General features: G+C 34.6%; 1 long non-coding RNA gene across 1 annotated transcript; it reads left to right on the forward strand.

The window, feature by feature from the left end:
• Positions 1 to 367: 367 nt before the first annotated feature.
• On the forward strand, positions 368 to 6,217 carry LOC117998410. Its single transcript, XR_004675998.1, has 3 exons — positions 368 to 1,824; positions 1,914 to 1,946; positions 2,374 to 6,217. It is a non-coding gene; the product is annotated as an uncharacterized LOC117998410 (long non-coding RNA).
• Positions 6,218 to 6,579: the final 362 nt, after the last annotated feature.

Genomic DNA, 6,579 nt, shown 5'->3' on the forward strand with positions numbered 1-6,579 from the left:
ATTATTAAATTAAATAATTTAATTAAAGTAATTAAATAAATAATTAAAATTAAAACAATAGTAATTATTAAAATGAATTAATAAAGGAAAAATGCCACATAACTTGAAATAATTATATAAAAATTTTCAAGAGCTTTTAAATAAATTATTTAATAGTATTACCCACATTTGTACTGGGAATTATTCTGTTTTTTTTTATAAATAATCTTATGTAATACCTTCTATTTATCCACTGCACAGTAGACTTTTATTTGATTGATTTGGTTTCAGTAAATAAAGCATATTAGTCAAATATCATCTTTGATATCTATGTCTATCTAGTGAGTTATATGGCAAAAAAAAAAAAAAGAAAGAAAAAAAGAAAATGTCCGAAAATGTCCCAAAATGTTGCAGAAGTCTAGAAAGTATTATATGGTTCTTGGTGAAGACCAGTGAAAGAGACAGCTACTTTTCCACGAGGATTAATTTATCTCTTCTTTTTTTGAAATTACATTTCCAAGTTTTAGCTGGGTGCATAGTCACTCAGCAAGGGCCAGCAAGACTCACTTGCATCCAGATTTGGCCCTATGACAAATTTATACCTGAAGAAAGGTGAGCCAAAATAATATGTGGCTATTTTAAGTCATGTCCTTAAAAGGAATAGATATATATACTAAACTTGGTTTTCACTCCTTCCCCACTGCATTATGAATATGTTGGAAGATCTCGAGAAACCACAATGGGTGTAGAAATCCTACCAGTCCTGAACTGCAAGCCTCCAGACTGTTCAAGGTTTTCTGTCTTATGTTGAAGCTTTTATTTCAGGATCATTTTTTTAAAGAGTTTGTTTATTTATTTGAGAGAGAGAGATAAGAGAGGGCATGAGTGGGGGGAGGGGCAGAGGGAGAAGCAGACTCCTTGCTGAGCGTGGAGCTCAAAGACACAGGGCTCAATCCCAGGACTCCAGGATCATGACTTGAGTGGAAGGCAGACACTTAACTGACTGAGCCGCCCAGGTGCCCCAGGGATCATTTTGTTATAGTAGTACAGATTTAACTAGTAAGACCAGTGAATACAAGACAAAACTTATAAAAAAACAAATGTGCATTCAGGATTTTCATACAGAAAAGACAAAATCAATTTTTGAAATTTTAGGATTTGGAGAACTTTGAAGATATTTACTCTGTTGCTTCCTAGCATCTAATGTAGTCAATGAGAAGCCAGTAACAGTGCTGGGGGACCCAAGATGAGTCCATTGTTTCTCAACTCTAGAACATTTTCCTTCATTATTTCTTTAATAACCCCCGCTCCCCCATCTCTTTTCATTGTTTCTGGGCTTTCTGAATTTGTTTTTAACGTCTCCTACATTTTTTCTCATATTTCTGTTTATTGTTTTCCCTCAAACTCCTGAACTCTAGGGTAGCCAGCAGTAAACATATTGAAAAATAGCCCTTCATTTGAAATCTTAACTCTCATTGTGCGAGGAGTAAGGAGGGACTATAAGTGCTCTCTATTTTTTTCAATGTGTTTTGAAGTGAGTCTCATCACTTTCCACAGACTTACTGTTGCTTGTTTCTTACAAGTTAGAGTTTTAATGGCCAGCTGCTTTAAGGTGCCACCTCACTAGAATAGTGAAGATAATAATAAAACTGGAAATAATAGCTGGGATTTAGTGAACATTTACTGTGTGACTGGCCTGATTATAAGAATTTTGCATCTATTCTTCATTTAAGACTTCCCTGAGGTATTTGTCATTATTTCCCTTTACAGATGAGGCAAATGGGGCAAGGAGATGTGAAAGGACTCACCCCAAGTCACATAGCTAACAGCAGGTTGAGCTGAGAGGTAAACCTTCCAGGTCACATGCCCTAAAGGTTTTAATTCCTAGTAAATGAATAAAATAGTATATGTTTATCTTTTGTATTTTTCCACAGAACCATGCTGGATATTTGAGTTCACTGCTTCAGGTAAGTAGAGTTTTGCAAGAAAAAAGTATTGCCTGTGTTTATCTTTGGAGCCCTGTAGGAATCCTTTGAACATTTTATTGGCATATGTTTTAAATGGTTCTACTGCTGAGGAACTTCCTTTGTTTATTTCTCACTCATGACTTCGGTCCATCTCCTGAAGCCTGCTTCTGACCTTTATCTTTTCTTCAAGCTGTAAGAAAACAAGAGGTATTTCAAATTAGCCCTGAATTTCTCATTTGGCTGAGCTATACCAGAGACAATGGGCTGATAGAGAATAAGCAAAAGGGATTGTATTTGATCTGGGGATTGTTTAATTAAGAGTTCTTTTTGGAAACTGCCCCAAAAGATGTTAAATTGATTGGGAAGCTAGGAGGAAGTGTGAGAAGGATACAAAATTAATTTTAACTATCTCTTTTCCTATTTTCAGAGACTATTGAGTTACTAAATTATTGCCGAAGTGTGTCAATATTAAATGATGCTTCAGAAACCAGTGTCACCAGAAAGTATAGAGAATTATGATGCCTCTAATCCTGGAAGTAGAGATATAATTGGAAAAATTTTATCCAATGTGTTTGAAATTCATAAAGTTGTTTCAAGTCACTTGATATTTTAAAAAGTAACTTTCTTTGATTCTTCTACAGAGTTAAAGATTAAAGTTCATATTTTACCATAAATATTACTCTGTTTTTGTTCATTGGTATTGGTTGTAGTAGTTCTATCAATTCTATAAATTAATATTCTCAAATTCTATCTAATTCTCCTTTCTTTGCAAGGGATTTGTTGACTTATGTCTAAGACCACTTTTTTTTTGCCTTCACTGAAAACAGTAAACATATTACCGAGAAACAGATGGAAAATTGTTACAAGATTCTTAGCTAGATCCTTCATGAATCTCCTACTTTCCATCCCCATTTGTTTACATTTTGCGGGGGAAACATTAAGCAATTGTAACATTCATCAGATCACTTCATACTGATGGATGAGACAAACTTTCAGAAAAGCCAGCTGGGGAAAAAAAAAAAAAAGGAATTAAAAAATGGTTTAATGGAAATGTACTGAAGAAGTAGGGAAATATTAGAATGTCAGTGAGAGGGAAATTATTACAAAGTGTCACAAACTATTAATTTTGAAACATTACATTTAGGCACTTTCTGTTTTGTTATTGGTGTGAGAAACCCATTCAGTGGAGATATAAAATTTAAAAGCCAAATTGGACACTTTGAAAATCAGATCCAAGTGTTTGTGTGAATATGTGTCTGTGTGTTTTGGGAGAAGTTGTAAAGAATACTTTCAATCACATGATCTCCATTTTAATTTTATCCACATGACCTGGGATCCTACAGGGACCCCTTAAGAAGAGAGAAGTAGGTTGGTGCAGGTGTCAGAGCAAGATCAAAGGACAACAGGCTATCTTTTAAAAAAATAAAACAGGAAAATAACAATCTGGAACCAAGTGTTCCAGTGCTTTGATAGTGATACCTAGTGTAATGAAGCTTTTTGTGCCTTTGTGATCCATGTTTTATAAAAACTTACAAATACACTTGTATATTAAAAACAGTTACCAATCAGGACATATGAAACAATATGAAAATTGCTATAATTTTAAAAAGAGTTATGATGAGATCTGTTTTCCAGAGCCATAGCTTATTTTAAGAAATATTATCTGTAGGTGCAATTTATCTTTTTTGGAGATAAAGATGAGCTAAAACATTGTTCCTGGAGCTTATACTTTGGAGGGGAAGCTGTTATTATGCAACTGATCAAATTAATGAATATATAATTTAAAATGTGATAAGTTTAAAGAAAATTAAAAAAAAAAAAAAAAAACTCAGCTCTGGAAAAGTACATAACAGACAAACATGACCTAATCTGGAAAAGTAAAGATCCATGAGATCAGACGACTGAGTAAGGGTTAACCAGGTGAAGGTGAGGAGCAACAAGAGAATTCTGTATGGCAGAACCAGTACATTTAAGATCCCTGTGGAGAAAGGAAGCCCGGAAAGAAGAGAGTGGTGAAAAGAGAGGAGGGTGGAAGTGGACGGAAAAAAGCTAGAGAAGTTGGCAAGAACCAGACCATACAAATAATAGGGCCCTGTTTGCCATATTCAGGATTTCAGTCATTATTTTAATACAACAGGAAAAAAAAGTAGATTATAATGGGGCTGTGTAGGGGAAGAAGGATTGCAGGTGTGTTAAAATCAGATTTACATTTTGAAAAAGTTACCTTACCATGGAGAACAAACTGGGCAGGGACTAGAATAAATTTTGGGAGGCCAGTTATTGCAGTAATCCAGGTGAAAGATGAAGACAAATTCGATTAAAAGAGAGGCAGTATAGCTGGAGAGAAATGAATGGAATTTAGAAACAATGCATGAGTTGCCTGAGCTTAGTTCATTCCTTTGATGTGGGAGGTGATGGAATGGGAGGGGTCAAGGATGCTTGACCGCAGGTTAGGTTTTAAGGAATTGGACGGGATGTTGCCATTCACCAAGATAGTGAATACTGTTAAGATTGTCCGGTTTGTGTGGGTAGGATCATGCTTATCCTAAGGTGTACTGACTTTGCAGAACTATTAATAGAGAAATTCACATGGCCTGTTCCATAGGTGCCTGGAGCTTAGGAGATAGAAATTGTGAGATATTAATTTAGAAACTATGGAAATGGGTGCAGTGAGGGCTAGAGAAAGAGCATAGTGTGAGAAGAGAAGGCAATTAAAAGTAAACCAAGATAGCATTTAATGGCTGGATTAAGGATGATGAGATCTCAAAGGTGAAATAGAGGGAAGTATCAAATATGTAGGAAGAAAACAAACGGGGCGCCTGGGTGGCTCAGTCGTTAAGCGTCTGCCTTTGGCTCAGGGCATGATCCCAGGGTCCTGGGATCGAGTGCCGCATCGGGCTCCCTGCTCCGTAGGAAGCCTGCTTCTCCTCTCCCACTACCCCTGCTCGTGTTCCCTCTCTCACTGTGTCTCTCTCTGTCAAATAAATAAATAAAATCTTTAAAAAAAAAAAAAAGAAAAGAAAGAATATGGTTTAGGGAGGACAAGGAAAAGAGAACTGAAAGTAACGAGCAGTCAGGACTGCTAATGACTGACTGAGGAATCAAAAAGATCAGGACTAAAATTAGTCATTATAGGGGTGCCTGGCTGGCTCAGTCTGTGGAGCATGGGACTCCAGATCTCAGGGGGCATGAGTTCAAGCCCCATTTTGAGCATAGAGATTACATACATACATAAATATTTAAATAAATTAAAAACATTTAAAAAGAAATTTAGGCATTACATTTTGTGACAGGATCATTGTCAATCTTAGGAACATTTTTTTGTTATTATTGTTGTTGGCATATGTTTTTTATATCCATTAAGTAAATATATAGAAGTGGGATTGCTGGTCATATGTTTAACTTTCTAAGAAATGACAAGACTTTTTCCAATGCACCTGAATCAAACATTCTACCAAAAATATATATGAGAGTTCCAGGTGTCCCACTTCCTCACCAACACCTAGTTGTGTCAGACATTTTAACGTTTTAACAGCTTTTTTGATGTAACATTGATAAACCATAAGTGCACACATTGTAAAATCATATTTAAAAATAGGTACCTATGTAAATATTTAAATCATACAATTTAATATTTTGACATAGGTATAACCCCTGTTAAGTCATTACCACAATCAAGATAGTATACATGTCCATCACCCCAAAGATCCCTTTTTGCTGTCCCTCCCTCTCACTACTCCCCCACTCCACCACCCTAGCAACCAGTGCTTTCTGTCTCTCTGTGTTAGTCTGTATTCTTTAGAATGCTGTATAAATAGACTGTACTTAAGTGGTAATTCCCATTGTCCTTTTTGTGGTACTATCAATAACAATCTGTGCTAAGATTGTAATCGTTTACAAAATCTGTGTAAAAATTGTATATGAATTAACTTGGAAGAATTTTCATATTCTTCCTTGATCTACATAATTTTAAGGTATTTTTATGTGGCTTGGATATATTACATATGCATATCTTAGCCAGACACCTCTGGCTATATACATTGGTCTATTATTATTTTGGGAAATTATAAAGCATATTGTAACAAATATTCTTTTAATGGAAATTCATACACATCATGTGAGGTGTAAAGACTTTCACATTTTGCCATCATTAAATTACATTTAAAGCTCTTGAAATACATTGCTAAATTCACTCCAGAGAGACTGAACTAATTTACAGTCTTAGCTAGGGGAGTGCCAAATTATGTATATCCTCATCGACCCTGGGTAGCTATCATTAAAAAAAAAAAAAAAAAAGGATTTGTCCACTGGTAAGCAAGAATACTATTGGTGGTGAGACATTTTTATATTATATTTTCAAGTAAAAAACACATTTCAAAATATCATATGTGTTATAATATGATTTCATAAAATTTTTTATGAGTATAAATGTGAATAAATATGAGAATATATACATTCAAAATATGTGTCTGTGTGTGATGGACTTTCATATATGTAGATTTGTTTTATTTTTATTTTTATTTATTTATTTATTTTTGCCTTTCAAGCAAGAATTTTACTTTAGGCTAACAAAATAGTCTCAACTGATGAAACAAAAAACACTATTTGAGAGAGGACTGCCAGATAATATATT

The sequence above is a fragment of the Mirounga leonina genome, unplaced genomic scaffold (assembly GCF_011800145.1).
Source record: "Mirounga leonina isolate KUSES-001 unplaced genomic scaffold, KU_Mleo_1.0 Mir_377, whole genome shotgun sequence".
Classification (NCBI taxonomy): Eukaryota; Metazoa; Chordata; class Mammalia; order Carnivora; family Phocidae; genus Mirounga; species Mirounga leonina.